Source organism: Panthera pardus, unplaced genomic scaffold (genome assembly GCF_024362965.1).
Source record: "Panthera pardus isolate Hobbes unplaced genomic scaffold, ASM2436296v1 HiC_scaffold_26, whole genome shotgun sequence".
Taxonomy (NCBI): Eukaryota; Metazoa; Chordata; class Mammalia; order Carnivora; family Felidae; genus Panthera; species Panthera pardus.
Genome location: NW_026526832.1, coordinates 38,332,889 through 38,349,625, shown reverse-complemented (window position 1 = coordinate 38,349,625; position 16,737 = coordinate 38,332,889).

The window sequence follows — 16,737 nt, the reverse complement described above, 5'->3', positions numbered from 1 at the left end:
TCAGCTCTGTGTGTGTGTGTGTGTGTGTGTGCGCGCGTGCGTGCGTGTGTGTGTGTGATGCCCTTTCCTTGTGGTATTAAAGGAATTATTTAGCGTTCCCACAAAAAGAGATATCATCCGTCATCACCCATTACTGACCTGGAATAGTGTCCATAGTCTATTTTATGTGAAAAAAAAAGAGTGAAAATGGTATGTGTATTACAATACAAAAATGGATTTTTTTTTTTTCAAAAAGATGAGGAAATTTTATTTATCGACCGTCTCCTGGGGGAGAGTTTCAGGTATATTTGGGAAAACAATGATTTAGAGGGGTGTCGAATCACCAGAGCCGTACTCATGTAGCAAGTGCTTGTTTTCTAAAGACAACAGAGATTACTAAAACACGGCGTTTAGTTCATCAGGATGGGTTTGGACATGTAAATTATGGGCTATTAGCTGAGGGAGAACCCAACTGTTTTGCATAACAAAATGGTGAGATATCTGAGCCATATTTGGGAAGAAGAGGCTGGATATTGGCGAAGGAAGGCGAAGAAGAAGAAAATGTAGGGAGCCGTGTGATCAAGGGCGATCTTGTACTTGAGGGAGAAAAATTGTAATGGAGATTTTAATGTTTTTTTGTTGTTGTGGGATGTGCAATATGAACAATGTCCGTCGCCTCCCCGGCGGAATCTGCGATACGTCGTGTGTAGCTCACCGCTGATTCTCTGCTGTGAAGAGTTTATCTTGGAAGAGCATGAGAGGGAAGAACGTGCTGAATTGTGTACCCAGGACAGACACGGCCACAGAGACTGAAGTGAGAGGAAAGGACACAAGTGATGTGTTTGTTACCTGGGTGAAAATTAAAGGGAAATGGGTGGCAGAGCTCCCTGCGAAATACACAAATCTGTCAACGGGGATTGGTTTGTTACTTTCTGTTTCTTCTTTTCACGTTATATACCGCCTCATTTCTAATAACAAACATGTGTTTCTAGGTAGAAAATGTATTATTTTCATTGCAAAATATGTGTGCTAATTGGGTGGTTTGATGTCTGCTCATTTAGGCTTTAATCAATGCCGAATGGGTGTGGGTAACATGGCGGGCTTTCTGTATTTCTTGGTTTTACACTTTTACTGCCTCAAAAACTCCCATAAGCCTGTCCCAGGTTTCCTTAGGACTGTGCAGGAGCACGGGGTCCTCCTTGCTCAGCCCTCCGTCCTTCCTTTCTCTGGACATGCGTCACGACACAAAGGGGTCCCCGCCTTCTCCTGCCCCTACGTCCTTCAGAGAGGTTTTCCCCACTGATCTACACTTGTCTGGGTGTCTGCATCTCCGAGGACCCAAGTGACCCTTGTGGCGACAGGAAAGCAATTTACACAAGTCTGACCCTTCTGCGCACCTTGCCCGTGTCTCTGGTGGTGTCTGTCAGGTCACGAAATGTCACGCGGTAATTCAATCCCACCTGGTGCTCAAGCCAGAAAATACTAACTAGAAATAATCGAGCGTGAACCATCTTGAACCAAAACTCGCCTAGAATTCAAAGTATGTAGCTTTTGCTTTCGGCGCTGCTCCCCTTCTCCATGCACAGCATCCTTAGTTAGAATCTCACTGAATCTCCAGGAACCTCGCTATCGGTTGCCCTGTAATACGATTGCCTGTGTCTGAGTTGCCTCATAGGGTCTCCCATCAAAATTTTGAATGAAGCACACAACCAAATATATTCATAAATATCCTGTATGTACCACTCTAATCTGGCAGGTATCGGCCCAAGATTTTCTTATGATATAACGGAAAATAGGTACTTAGTTTTATTTATGTAGTCCTAGCAACAAATGTCAGTCTCACATAATATTTATCCACAGAAAATGCTGGGAGAAAGAGGTAAAAATATTAAGATTATTGGGTGATACACTGGTCTTTATTTATTTACAATATATTAAGTTTATTTATTTATTTTTGAGAGAGACAGAGAGAGAGAGAGAGAGACAGACCGAGTGGAGGATGGGCAGAGAGAGAGGAAGAGAGAGAATCCCAAGCAGGGGCTCAAACTCATGAACTTTGAGATCATGACCTGAGCTGAAACCCAAGAGTTGGACGCTTAACCGACTGAGCCATCCAGGCGCCCCGATCCATAATTTTTAAAAGAAATTACACAAATTTTATATATTTGGCATACATATCAGTCAGAGACCATTCAAGAGAGAGAGAACACACCAGTGATTTAAACAAAGCATACAGAATTGTTAACCTGATATTTCAGAACCGGAATAGCAAAAGGAAAGTGCGAAGGCATCACGCAGTAGGAACTGTACAAAGCAGCTCCCAAGAGTTCTGGAAACCAAGGAAAGAGATTATAACTTTGAAAACACAGATGCTTGCAGTGGGGTGGGCGGCCGGCCTGTGTGGCTAGAGCAGAGCTCAGCATAGAAAGAGCTGTGCGCTCAGTGTGAGTACTTCTGGAGCTCAGAGGGATCCCAGAGTTGCAACCTTGACCTCTGATCAAGGAATCATTGCTGGTGTACCTTCAGGGTGTGCAGAAATGGGAAGGAGACATCCTGTACCCCTCCTCATGCCATGCCGCTCCCTCTGGTGCTCCCTATGGGCTGCACCAAGGATAGAACTGGAGGCTTAGAGGAGAAATGTGGCTGTCTGAGCCCAACTCCAAATCCCAAAACAGAGAAGAATAGGTTTGAAGCTTAGGACCATAACATAATACTTGGCAGAGAATATGTCACTTCAATTGAAAAATAAGTGCCCTCCCCCCACTTTATTAAAATCAACAGACCATTGAATTCTTGGATGGGAGTCTGCACGCAGTGGAAGATCATTGACAGAAGTCCAAGGTTAGTTGGCCACTAACAAGCTAATTAGAACAAGCAAAATGTGATGTAAAATCTCCTCACACCATGCCTGGTTTATTTAAAAAAAAAAAAAAAAAGAAAGAAGCAACTCAATAGACCTTTGTGGAGTAGGAAATCATTGTGAGATCTGAATTTTGAAGACTGAAGTTGAGAAACAGAGCAGAATTTGCCAGTAGCTTTTCCATTTTCAGGGATCAGCTATTTTCTGTTCAAAGCAGAAGTGGCTTTGGGTGAATGTGTCCGTGATCTGATCGGTGTGTCAGTGAATTAATACGCAAACGCACAAGATAACGATCATTGGACTTGCCCAGTCGCATCCATCAAGGTCCAGGCAGGAATTGGATTCCCCGGGATCATTCACATGGAGAGACTTTATTGAAGGGACCGGACAGGGTCATGGACATAAACGAGGGAGCAAGCACGGGTCAGAGAACCCAGAGATGAGCTACTGTGGGAAGCCACTGCCATCGTGGGTGCTGCAGCCCTGCAGCCAGGAGGAAGAAGGAGAAATCCCCAAAGTCCCTTCCAACCCAGACATGCTCTGCCCGTGTTCACGTGGGCTGACCTTGACCACTGGACATCTCGTAAGGCAGCCTGGGCTATGCAGATCACAGCAGTGGCCTTTCCGTGTGACGACCAAGGCAAGCCCACGGACAGAGATTAATTTAGAGCAAGGGTGATTGGCAAACAGCCTCAGACAGTTTTCCGGCCCACCGTGATAGCATAACTTGTGCGTGAGTAGATTTCTGGGCACAGGTTGTGACCAGTTCACAAGATAAGAACTGGTTTGGATGGCTGAGAGGTTTAATGCTCTGCTAACAGTTAGGATCCGTCCAGATTTCATAGAATTCTTACCAAAGAAATATTGTATTACCAGTGATAAAATTGTCTATTCATTTAAAAAGAAATTTTTTTTTATGTTTATTTATTTCTGAGAGAGAGAGACAGAGTGTGAGCGGGGTAGGTGCAGACAGAGAGAGGGAGACACAGAATCCCAAGCAGGCTCCAGGCTCTGAGCTGTCAGCACGGAGTCCGACGTGAGCCTCGAACCCACGAACCGTGAGATCGTGACCTGAGCCGAAGTCGGAAGCTCAAGCGACCGAGCCACCCGGGCGCCTTCCATTCATTTTTATTGAGTTGCAAGTTGCCTATCACAAATTTGACACATTTCCTGTGAATGGAAACCACCACCTCCCACAATGGGGGGCCCCAAAACAGGATCTTTGAATCTGCCAACAGTGAGTGGTTTAATTGCCAGACGTAAAGGACAATTTGTGGCAAATACAAGCCAAAGGAATAGAAACAAAATGCCAATACAAATATTTTCCTCATATTTAATACAGAGTATTATTTAAAAATGTGTTTGAGGCACGGTCTGAGAAGGACTTTTTAAGATAAATTTCTAGTTAGCAAGTGCAATTGTGACAGCCTTTCTGAATCTCTATCTTCTAGGGACAGGTAAAGATGGCCATTTCCTTGTGCTTTACTCTGGCCAGTAAATGGTGAATGGCAGTGGGGACACCTGAAGACTCTCCTCCGACTGTCATAGCGCAAGTCTGCAGACGGGCCACTGTGCCGGCTCAGGTCCTTATGAGAATAATCCAAAACAGAACCCCAGGGAATCAGAATCAAAGTAGATGTGTTGTTTGATGTGAGTTTGCTTCACTGCATCGTGGTTCAGCTTGTGCTGTTTGGTACAAAGGCAGCTAGCTGACACTTCGAAAGCCTGGCACCAACGAAGGACATGGTAGTAATGGCACGGTCAAGCTCTTCACGATAGAAGCTTCACGACTTGAGAAAATGGCGTCCACCTTCAAGCCTTCTCTTTGCATCACATTTCATAGGACGAAAAGCTGAGGCATGAGAGAGTGTTGATAATGCAAGTTGTTTGTGTGTACAGAGCTCTGTCGGTGTGGTGTGGGGGGATACGCTGCGGTCTGCACTGAACTCAACTTGTAGCTCTGTGGTTGACGGGCAAGCCATGGGCTCCAGGATCTATACAAAGGGTGAATTTGGCAAACATTACATGTCAGGAGAGAACATTTTTGACTCCTCATAATGTAAGTACTCTCTGTAACTTTTTACAAGTGTATTTATTTATTTTGAGAGACAGAGAGAAAGAGAGAGAGAGAGAGAGAGAGAGCGGGGGTGGAGCAGAGAGAGAGAGGGAAGGAGAGAATCCCGACCAGATTCCACGCTAGTAGATGTGGGGCTCGAACCCGTGAACGGTGAGACCAAGATCTGAGCCGAGACCAAGAGTCGGACGCTTAACTGATTGAGCCACCCAGGTGCCCCAACTATCTGTAACTTTCGAAGTTGGCTCGAAGACATTTCCGTTTCCATAAGTTTAGATTCCTAATCAACCTAAAAAAAAGGTTTTGATAAGAGAGCAGAAGATCACTGTATTAGGTGACATGTTCTTCTGAATGAAGGAGAGTAAGGAATGAAAATTATTTACCAATGTCTCTCACTTTCCTCCTTTCATTCGTCCCAAGTTGTACGTGGATCTGGCTACCCGGCTGGAGACTACCACCTTCCAATCTGTGCCTGGGTCTGGAACAATATATGCAACATCAGAATTATGTCTTTAAAGAGGTGAATATGAATTCCCTTGGCCTTTTCTGCATTCCTGCTGGTTTAGATGCAAAATGGAAAAAAAAAAAAAAAAGAAACAAATGACAAAACATAATGGGAGTTGAGCTGGAATATTCAGTCTAAAAATGGAGCCAAGTAAACTTCTATGCAGTTTTTGTCAATGTAATTTGGAGACTCTTTTTTATAGAGGCTTAGATTGTGCTTCTATTAGACTCATCAAAGCAAACACTATAAGGAAAAAATTCATGCCTATTATTGGTTGTGGCCACTGTTGATTTTATTATTATCATCATTATATTATTAGTAGTAGTAAACCTCAGGCCCAGAGGATTGAGTTAATCGTTCTCCTCAGTTCACGGTCCTTTGTCATTATTGATCGACTTGTTTTATTTCCTACCTTGCCGTTTGTGTTATCGGGGGCTGTTTATTTCCTGTCTCTGTGCGTCCATATTCTCCTTTGTAAAATGAAGATAATAATAGTTCCAATCTCTTAGTGCTGTTCTGAGGATTAAAAAAGTTAATTTGTGCAAAGCACTGTATCCAACATAGAGTCGTTGCTGACTATGGTTTTTATTGGTTATTACTATCTGTTTCTTTGTGTTCTCACTCCTCAAGCCCACTTCCTGGGCTCCCATAGGCAATCTTTCTAACACGGTAATGCGTATCCTTTCGTTCACATCTATTCTTGCAAAGTCTGCATCATCGGTTTACACGCATTATTTTATTTTATTTTATTTTTTTAACTTTAATAATTTCCATTTATATATTTAACTACATCTGTTGTGCACATTATTTAGGTGCTTGAAATTTTAGATAAAAACAAAACCACAAAACAAGACCCAAGATTTGTAGGCGATCACAAGTACAATCAAAGCGACTCAGTGTTTCTGGAACGTTCGTGATAATACGTGCATTATTTTAAATTTGTGTACATGTCATTGTGCTGCAGAAATCGGCAGCAAAGTCGTAAGATCCACTCACATCGCTACGAGCACGTCTGGCGTGTTTTTCTGAGCTGGTGCCTACGACTGCGTGGTCTGTACCCACGTTTGTCTCCTACCCGGCTCCCCCAGCGACAGAGGCCCAGCCTGTCCCCGGTTCCTTCCGCCACAACCAACAGCGTCACACATATCTGTGAAAAGGCCCATTTTGGATCTGTTGGAGAATTTAGTTCCACGCATAAGCAGGAAGGGCTCTTTGCAGTGACAGGCTGTGCTTCTGCCCAGGTTGACCAGGTACCACGAGATCGCTGGTGGGAATGCCCCTGCAGTGAGTGCTCCCGCCAGCGGTGGCCCCTCCGTCCCCTCATGCCACAAACACTTTGCACTACCCCGCTCTTGAGTCGCTGATACTCCAGTGGTGCTCCTGCTGGGAAGGAGAAAGCCACAGAACATCCCTTGCGCCAAACCAGGAGACAAAGCCAGATTAGTCACAGAACCCCAGCACTTTGTTTGAACCCTTTAGAAAACTGAGGTCACAAGGCACACGAAGGCGCTGCGTCGCAAGAGTGTCAAGGCTTCCGAGGAGGAAATGGACCCGCCACCTGTCCCTTCCACAGCCGGCGGTGGGAGAGACAGGGAGGTAGCCGCGGATGAAGTGCGTGCATGAGGACAGCCGTGGGACACGTCAGTGCTCGTCGTCAACGCATCGGGTCTCAGTTCCAAGTCTGCCCTCTGTCCCTGCTCTGGGAGGTGGGTCTGGACCCTGTGACTATTGTCCTCTGCACACCCGCACCGCGCGGGGCTCTGCCAGGACAGGGCGACGGAGGGACATTGGGCAGAAGGGACTTTCTCTTCCCGGAGCCCAAGTGCTCTCTTGCAAGGCTCCTGCGGCACCCCGCCGGGGCTCTGCTGCGTGCCACGGCCCTGTGGCAGCACCCGCGGTCAGCACGTTCCTCCAGCATCCTCTGGGTCACTTTGCACAGACTTCCGGGCTTGGCCCTCTCTGCGCACGGCCTCTCCAGGCATCCAAGGCAAAGAAAACGGAAAAGTGCTTTTATGCCAGAAAAATCAAATCAAAAAGAAAAGAGCTTAAAACTGAAACCATGTTTAGAATTATGCAAAGAAAACATTATCAAATAAACTGTGACACAATGTCCAGATCATATATCCTAGGGATATATATATATATATATATATAAATGTTTATTTTTGAGAGAGGGAAAGAAAGAGGGGGGGTGCAGACAGAGAGAGAGAGAGAGAGAGAGACAGGATCTGAAGCGGGCTCTGCGCGGACAGCAGTGAATCGGATGCAGGGCTCGAACTCATGAACAGTGAGATCATGACCGGAACCGAAGTGAACCGACGAGCCAACCAGGCGTCCCATAGGGATATATTCTTAAGAACTATGTAACTTCATGCAGTAGGTTTTTTGTTAGCAATAACATTGCTTTAGAAATTTCAAAATCTTATGTATATATATATATATATATATACACACACACACACATATGTAATTGTATGTAACATAATTATAGACTTATAAATATATTGCATCATACTTATGTATAATATTTATGTAATAATGATTATATGTGGTATAAATCATATTGTATATGATTATAAATACATTATATAATTATAGTATAATTATGAATACATACTCACCCTACATTAATGTTCTAGGAGCCACGACTTTTTAGTGGAAGGGACTCTGGGTGCAGATTGAGGGGGAGCACTCTCTAAGGTGAAATTTGTGTGGGAACAACAATATCCGTTCACGAGGGTGTTGTGTTTTCGTGCTGTAATTACTCCTCGGGCTGCAGGCAGGGACCCCTCTGTGGCAGGGAGCAAGTGCCCAGATCTTAGATTCTAAATCTCATTCTTCACAAATAGGCGTTAATCCCCTCAGAGAAATGGCAGACTTTAGCTCCAGGGCGGGGAACACACAAAGTACTTTTGAGGCACCCTTTCTGAGCCAGCGAGCACAGGAGTCTTAAATATTAAGGGGGTCATGTCAGAGCGATGCAAGAACCATTGTAAGAGGCTTCCACTGCAAATTCAGTGGGACAATTTGAACATCCAAAATAGTACGTGTAGGGTTTTCCCATGAGCAAGTGAAAACCCAATAATTTGCTGTGAAACTCACAAAGAGAACGCAAAAATGACAAAAAACGAACAAGTGACACTTAAAAAAATTTTTTTTTAACGTTTGTTCATCTTTGAGAGACAGAGACAGACAGAGCGCAAGTCGGGGAGGGGCAGAGAGAGAGGGAGACACAGAATCTGAAGCGGGCTCCGGGCTCTGAGCTGTCAGCACACGGCCAGACTCAGGGCTTGAACTCATGAAGTGTGAGATCATGACCCGGGCCAAAGTCGGACGTTTAACCGACAGAACCACCCAGGCCCCAGTAACACTTCTTGTTACACCAGAATGCCATCTAAAAAAAAAAATGTAAAAGTCCTGGTTCGCCTGGGTGGCTCTCGGGAGACTCTCAGTTTTGGTTCTGGTCATGACCTCTAGGTTTCGTGAGTTCAAGACCCACATCGGTTTCTGTGTTGACAGCAAGGAGCCTGCTGGGCTTGGGATTCTCTCTCTCTCTCCCTCTCTCTCTCTCTATCCTTTCCGCGCTCACGCTGTCTCTATCTCTCTTAAATAAATAAACTTAAAAAATTTTAAAAAATGTAAAAAAATGTAAAAAAGTCCTAATATTGGATTCAGGCAAAAATCATCAATGAAAAATCTTTGGCCACAGAATTTGGGCAAGGGTGATTTGGGGTCCAAGTATTTCCTAGCAGCTCCTTAGAAACTGTAAAGACACGGGTGCAGTTCTCTAGAGGAGACATGAGAGCAAGACCGAGCATGATTACACGAAGGTGGGCAGCCGTCACGAACCCCGCCCGATCCCACGCACTAGCAGGTGCCCGTGTCAGCTCTGTGGTATTCGCCCCCAGTGTGTTTAGTGTGCCCCTAATCGGACTTCTGGACCGGGGATCAGCAAACTTACCCTGGGAGAGGAGCAGAAAATAAATATCTGGGGCTTTGCGGACCACATACTCTCTCTTACTACTCGATTCCGTCAACCCAAAAGCAGTCACAGACAATATGTAATCACCTGGGTATGACTGCGTTTCAATAACACTTTATTCACAAAAGCAGGTTGGGGATCAGACTGGGCCCGTGGCCATAGTGTGCTGTTGACCCCAGTACGAGACTTAACCTCCTGTGTAAAGACACCACAGGAGATCGAAGAACAAGTTAAATGACACCGGGAGGAAACAGTCGTGGAGCACCGAGGGCTGGGGCATTCCACAAGGTCGCCGCAAGGTCACTGGCCACCTTCCAGTGCACTGCCATTCAAATGAAACAAAGGAACGCAAGAGAGAAGCCTGTTCCGTAACAAAAGAGATTAAAGAGGGACAGCAGCTGAATCCTAGCAGAAAACGTAATTGAATTGCCGTTCAAAAAAAAGAACAAGAACAAGAGAAAAACTAAGAGGGATCGAAGGCATTTCTGTCCAAATTAAAGAAATGTACACACAGGTTGGATACCTTGTGATTCCTGAATTCTGTTATTATTGTTGTTTTTCTTGTTAGATTTGAAGGGTTGTGTGTTTGTGGGAGAGAATATCCTTTTTCTTAGGAGGAACACACCACATTTTGTGGGACTGAAGGATCCTGATGTCTGCTACTATTTTATTTTTAAATTTTTTAACATTTATTTTTGAGAGAGACAGAGAGACAGAGTGTGAGCGGGGAGGGGCAGAGAGAGAGGGAGACACAGAATCCGAAGTAGGCTCCAGGCTCCGAGCTGCCAGCACAGAGGCCGACGTGGGGCTCGAACCCATGAACCGTGAGATCATGACCTGAGCTGAAGTCGGACGCTTAATCCACTGAGCTGCCCGGGCGGCCCTGTCTGCTGCTATTTCAAATGGTTCGGGGGAAAATATACATGTACGAATATGTACATTTGAGGAAATGTAAACCAGTTTCTGATATAGGCTTAAGATATAAATATAGAGCGGTCATTTTCTCTCTACTTTTCTATATGTTTAAAATTTTTTTCCAAGTAAACGCTTAGGAAAAGCACCTACAAAGAAAAATAAATCACTTTTATTCTATAATCCCAGAGTCTTCTTTAACTTGTTTTTTTTCCCAGAAGCCTCAGCACATCTTGAAGCTATAGGATCCAGACTGGTCTCCCCAGTATTTTGGTTTGCAAGATGCTTATACAAGCACCCCCCATCCCCAGGTCCCCCAAGAGACAGTTTTTTTACCAACAAAATAAATTCAGAGGCTTACCGAAGCCAGAGAAATGAAAATCCATATCCTCTTAATATCCCACATTATCAGGGAAACGTGTGAATGTTTTTCCTGGGGAGGGAAAGAAAAGAGGATTAACTATCTTGGAAGCCAGTCGGAAGTGTCAGGCATAACAGACAAAGCCAGTCAGAAATTAAGCATTTGCTTTTCTTAATCACCAAAATATGCTGCCGGAAATCTTTGAACCTAACCTGAATCCCAGCTGCTTCACGAAAGCTCCCGAATTCTCTCATGACCCACTGAGGACAGGGGCAGCGTCTCGGCCCCACTAATTTTGGTTCTGCACAGAGAAGCAGAAGGATGGATCTTTTCCTTTTTCTTTTTCTTTTTTTTTCTTTTTTCCTCCTTTCTGCTTGTCAATGCTAATCCAGCGTGGAATTTCAGAGACAGGCAGGCACTATCTTTTTGTAGACAAGACATACCTTACAGGAAAAATCATGCAAAAGGGAAGAAAAGTGATGTGGGTTAGTCGCCCGCTGCATGCAAGAAAGTGTGCTGGGAACGCTTCTGTCTTGTCTTTCCATCCACGGCAGTCCCAGATGCGTGCAGTGCCCCCGTCCTGCCTCCCCCAGGGGCCACCGTTCTGCTTTCTTGTTCTTTCCAGGCAGAGGCCCACCTCCCGCTGGACCCGTCGGTAGAGCTTCCTGGGGGTTCTGTCCGGCCACGTGTATGTGGTAACCAGCCCTTGTCACAACCAGACAGCGGAGGGGCACCCGGTGGCAGACGCAGAGGCTGGAGTGCTTCTGTGGTTCGGTCTGTGGTTAAGCCGGCTCGGGATTTGAGAGGGGGCTGCTCTTAGGGAAGGATGAGGGCCAAGCCTGTCCCGGAAGCCTTATGCCTGTTCTACCTGCGCGGGTAACCGGAGGCCAAGGGCACCACCTAGGCACCCTCGGGCCCAGCTCCGTCCGATTCCGTTAGCGACGTGACCCTGGACCAGGCACTCAGGCCCCGGGAGCCCCAGTGACGTACCCTCTGTGGCTTCGGTCTCGGGCTCACGCTGCTCCGTGTGGCATGGCGAGTCTGCCCTGAGCGTTGGCTCATTCGTGCACATCTCTGTTCCCTGAGTGTGTGTGTGGACGATCATGCCGGAAAAATACAAGGTTTCACGTCTTCTTCCCCTTTTTCAGAGATGGAGCCAGCGCAGCGAAGATGAACTATTTTTTCTTCCCTCTTTAGAAAGAAAGGACCTGATTTATTAAAATTGGAAAAATGAGAGCCGAATGCTTCTTGGATTAGAATCTTTCCAACCGTATGTGATCGTGTCCCATGTACCAGTTCTGTGTGGGATATATAATTATAAGATGTCCCGCCAGCCCGAAGTCATGGTGCGGTCATTCTCTCTCTTCTGTGTATGTAATAGAAAATATATGTCGACTTCAGGCGTACCTTCTAATTTCCATACATATTATGTGCACATACGTATTACACACCGTCATATCTCTCATTCTGTCTCATGTATATTTTATGTATATACTTAACGTATTTATTTCACCTATGTGTTCTAACACACCTACGTGTGTATACGCCTGTGAAATTTACAGTATGGAGGTCAGAAGGCCTAAAAGGAACGAATTGAAACAAATTTTGCAGGGCGGTCTGTGGCTGAATAGACATTCGAACTCTGTGCTGGGTTCTGCTATACACGCTACAATTACGAGCTCATTCTCTCATGGTTCTGCTTTATATTTCACCGAAACAGTGGCTCTTTGCCGGTCCTCGTCAGAAGTTGGTTGCCAAGGAATCTCCCAGTCGCGTGTTCTGTGCAGGAAACGAGTAGCTGATGTGAGCCACATTCTTTGGAAGACAACCAAGTGCGACTCTGTGACTACCTGGCATCTAACGCTTCGCTCATCATTCACTTCCGTGGCTGTTTTGTTGTTCTTGTTTTCGCTACTGATTCTGATACGGAAATAACGGATCCCCTTTGCTGCAGACAGGCCCTCAGCCATGCTTGTCTGAAAATCGGAGCGCACCTTGCTTTTTCCAAGTTTACTTGAACGCATCCACTTAGAATTTTGGAACGAATGCCCCTTGCAGCCCAGGTCGTTTCTTTAAAAAAATATTGTTTAAAAAAAAAACACCACAAACCAAAAACCCAACCCAATAATAGACAGTTGCAGACAAAAAGACACTGGCATGGTTTGTTTGCTGGCCAAACAGTGGGTTTACTTTAGGAAATTAACACAAAGCAATGCGGGTTGCCAAATCTTAGCCGCAAGAAAAAAACGCAGACAACACTGTTACTTTTCTCCCCCAGAGTAGCCTGAATGGAAAATGCACTTAAGTCTCAATTTATTAACAATTTGCTGTAATGATGCATTTTTTCATTAATAGCGCTTATATTCAGTACGACATTAAGCTTATTAATAGCGGGTTTTTTTTTGTATGTGAGAATATAAACCGGTCTTTGATATTTTATTTCCAGTGTAATAAAGGCAATAAAAATTACCTTAAAAGGTTTTTATTCTTGATAAAACGATTCAGGAGACGGTGCTACAGTCATAATGTTGCTTCCTGTTTTCCAGTTCTGATTTCTTGCATAGTTTTGGCAGCTGGTCAATAAGCATTAGATTTAAATTACTTTATATCGGGGCGCCTGGGTGGCTCAGTCGGTTAAGCGTCCGACTTCGGCTCGGGTCATGATCTCGCGGTCTGTGAGTTCGAGCCCCGCGTCGGGCTCTGTGCTGACAGCTCAGAGCCTGGAGCCTGTTTCAGATTCTGTGTCTCCCTCTCTCTGACCCTTCTCCGTTCATGCTCTGTCTCTCTCTGTCTCAAAAATAAATAAAAACGTTAAAAAAAAAATTAAATTACTTTATATCATAAAATCACATTTTTAACTTATTTCAATTTACTCTACCTAATGAATGAATAAGCTATATGAATTGTGACCTCAGAGGTGGGAATGGCTAACTAAATTATTGCAGTATCTTTGCATTTTTTCCCCCTTTTTAAAACCGACAAGGGAAACACATTTGTGATATGGTTGGCTAGGGCCAGGGCAGATTTTAGGGTCAAGGAACGTGGTTGCTTTTTGTGTGAGTTAAAGGATTTGTGGGTGACGCAAACACACTCCAGCCCCGGCTTGGTGGATCCATACTCACAGAACTGCCCATAAAAATGTCCAACCGGGCAGAAAGAGCCAGCATCCATATTTCTCGCGATTTGGAGACCTATCGCAACCTGACGTATCTACGGTGTAGGCGTGCGTCATATATTACATAGGTGGTTTTTAAAAATGGGACTTAATGATATATTTAAAAGTCAACGTAAAAATATTTTAAGATAAGGTATTCACTGGAGAGGTTAAAAAGTCATATAAAAAATGTTGAAAAGGTTAAAACAGTACAGTCCCTTGTTTTCAGCTTGGTTTATTTGCTTCTATAATGAACTGGTATTGGAACTGAATTTTACATGTTAAATTGGAATTACTGGATGAATTTTCTTTTCTATTTATTTTTCTTAAAAGTTCCAAATGATAGATAAAAAGTTCCATGAAGTATTTAGAAACACGTGTCTCTCAACTCTTGGCCATGTCGTGCGGTAATCATTCCAAGGTCAAAATGTCTGGGTTTACACCCAAACTCCACCTCTTCTTACCTCTAATGGCCTCGAGCGAGATTTAAAAACTCTCTATGTGTGAGTCTCCATGTACAGAAGGAAGATTCTAATAGAGTATTAAATGTCTTGTAGAGTTCGGGGGATGGGAAGAAGTAACGTGTAGGTTCTAGGACAGCGTTTGACAAAGAGTAGGGGCTATATACAGATACCCCCTTCGTTACAATGGTATTCTTATCGTATTATCAGGAAGACCCCTTTCTCCTCCTCTATGAGATTATATTTAAAAACTTTAGGGATTCTTGAAGCATAGCCTGCCTTATCTAGAAAGTCGATCTGTGTTTGGGATGTGGTAAGTGATAAGATAGGACTTGGGCTTTGGTACCTTGGTCTTATGGGGCCTGTGTTTCCAGATGAACTCCAGATGTGCAGGCAGGACACCGGACAGTGGCATCGAGCACCTGCCGGAAAGTCGTTTTCTGTCCAGACCGTGCTTCTTTTACTCAGTCCAGGGAAGGTCACTTCTCATGACCTTGTGGATGCCGCTGCTTTCAGATGGAATCACCAATGGTGTGTAAGTTCATGAGTTCATTCCCTCCCTCTATACACGTTTGAACCAGCCACTTTATGGAAGCTCCAAAGGTGTAAAGATGATTAAGACAAGGCACCTGCCTTTGAAAGCTCACTGTCCAAGCAGGAAGAAAGAAAATGCACAACCATTGTGCAACGTGAAAGTATAATGATAAAAAGAACAGACGCCTTGGGGCTCCAGGGAAGGTGGTAGTAAAAAGCCAGATTCGTAGGATATTCTGGATACCACCTTTTACTCTCATAGCCAACCCCCACCCTCCCGCCGCCTCCCGCCCCGGGTATGGCCTCCTTATGGATGGTTGTTCTTAGAAACCAGAGATCATCACCTAAGAATCATTGTTTGCCCTTCTGATGTGACCACCAGACACCCTGAATCCCCTCACACGTGGTAGGTACTTAGCAAGTTACTAGTTGTTGAACCGGCCAAGCTTAAAAGCTGTCCAACGCTGGTTTGTTTATGTAGTCGCCATTGTGACAACTGGCTGGGTCCTGCGGCCATTCTGTTATTTAAAGGAAGCTTGCCTAGCCCAAAGGTGTGCATATTTCTTCCATTTTGAGAAGAGAATGGTTAAAAAGTCACCGGTAGTTTTGAGTGGCCTCATAGAAAAGGCGGGTTTCTTCAAAATTTAGAGTGCAATGGGTTTAGCACGTCAGATAAAAATACACTAAAATCTTGGCGTGTCCACCTTGTAGAAACTTCCCTAACCAGAGAAATTTGCGTGGTACTGGCGATGCTTCTTGAGAGACGATACAGAGCGGTGCACACGCTTCAGCTGATGGGCTCCAAGGCCCGAGACCACAAGCAGGACCGACGCTGGCCTTGGAGAATCCACAAAGACGCACCGATAGGCCCTCGAAAGGGAGGATTTCTCAGAGATGGAGAGGTGTGCCAGAGATGTGGGGGGCGGCCTTTCCACATTCCAAAAAAGCATGTGGAGGATGTAATTGAATGGCCCATCTGGCCTCCTTGGGATACGAGTGCTGTTGAACAGCCACCAGCTCATTAAACTCCGGTTGGCCATGCTTCCAGACTCCCCACCAAGACTGGGTTGGTAGCAAAAATTAATAACATGTGTTGACATTAACTTGCTGAAGTTTAAAAAAAAAAGTAAATTTTTGTTGGACATTTGCGCTTCACGGGCACGGGCAAAAAGCTTCTGTTTAAAAGAAAATGTAAAATACTCCTTCTTCTTCTTTTTCTTTTCTTCTTTTTTTTTTTTTTAACCAAGCCTTGGTTATCCGTGGAGCGTGTTGCTGAGGCCATGAATGCCTCAGTAACTGGTGTTTTCCAGATGTCTGCCTTTAATTATTTTTAAGAGGCTGGTCATTTCAAATGCTGACTTGGATTTTCATGGGGAAGGACTTGGTAACTAAAATAACTCGACTTGATTTACCACCCTTGGAGGCTCTTTGCCCCATTCCTAAAGAAAACAGAATTAAGCTCACTGTTTGCATAGCTGCATAAAACTGAATTGGTGAATTCACGGGGTGTTTGCTAACAAAACGTAGCTTTACTAGAACGGCTGGAGGAAATCGGGGTGGGAGAGTGGGGAGCCAGGTCTAGCCTGGATTTTGTATAAATTTGGCACAAGTGTTCGCCCTCTGCAGCTGTGAAGTGCAGGCTGTGACTCAGTTTCCCTTCTTTCCTTCTTTTTTAATGTTCACTTATTTTTTGAGAGAGAGAGAGAGACAGAGAAACAGAACATGAGCGGGGTGGGGGGGGGGGGGCAGAGAGAGAGGGAGACACAGAATTCAAAGCAGGCTCCAGGCTCTGAGCCGTCAGCACAGAGGCTCGAACTCTCGCACTATGAGATCATGACCTGAGCCGAAGTCAGATGCTTAAGGGACTGAGCCACCGGGTGCCCCGGGTCCCTTCTTTCATATGCGATTTGAGATT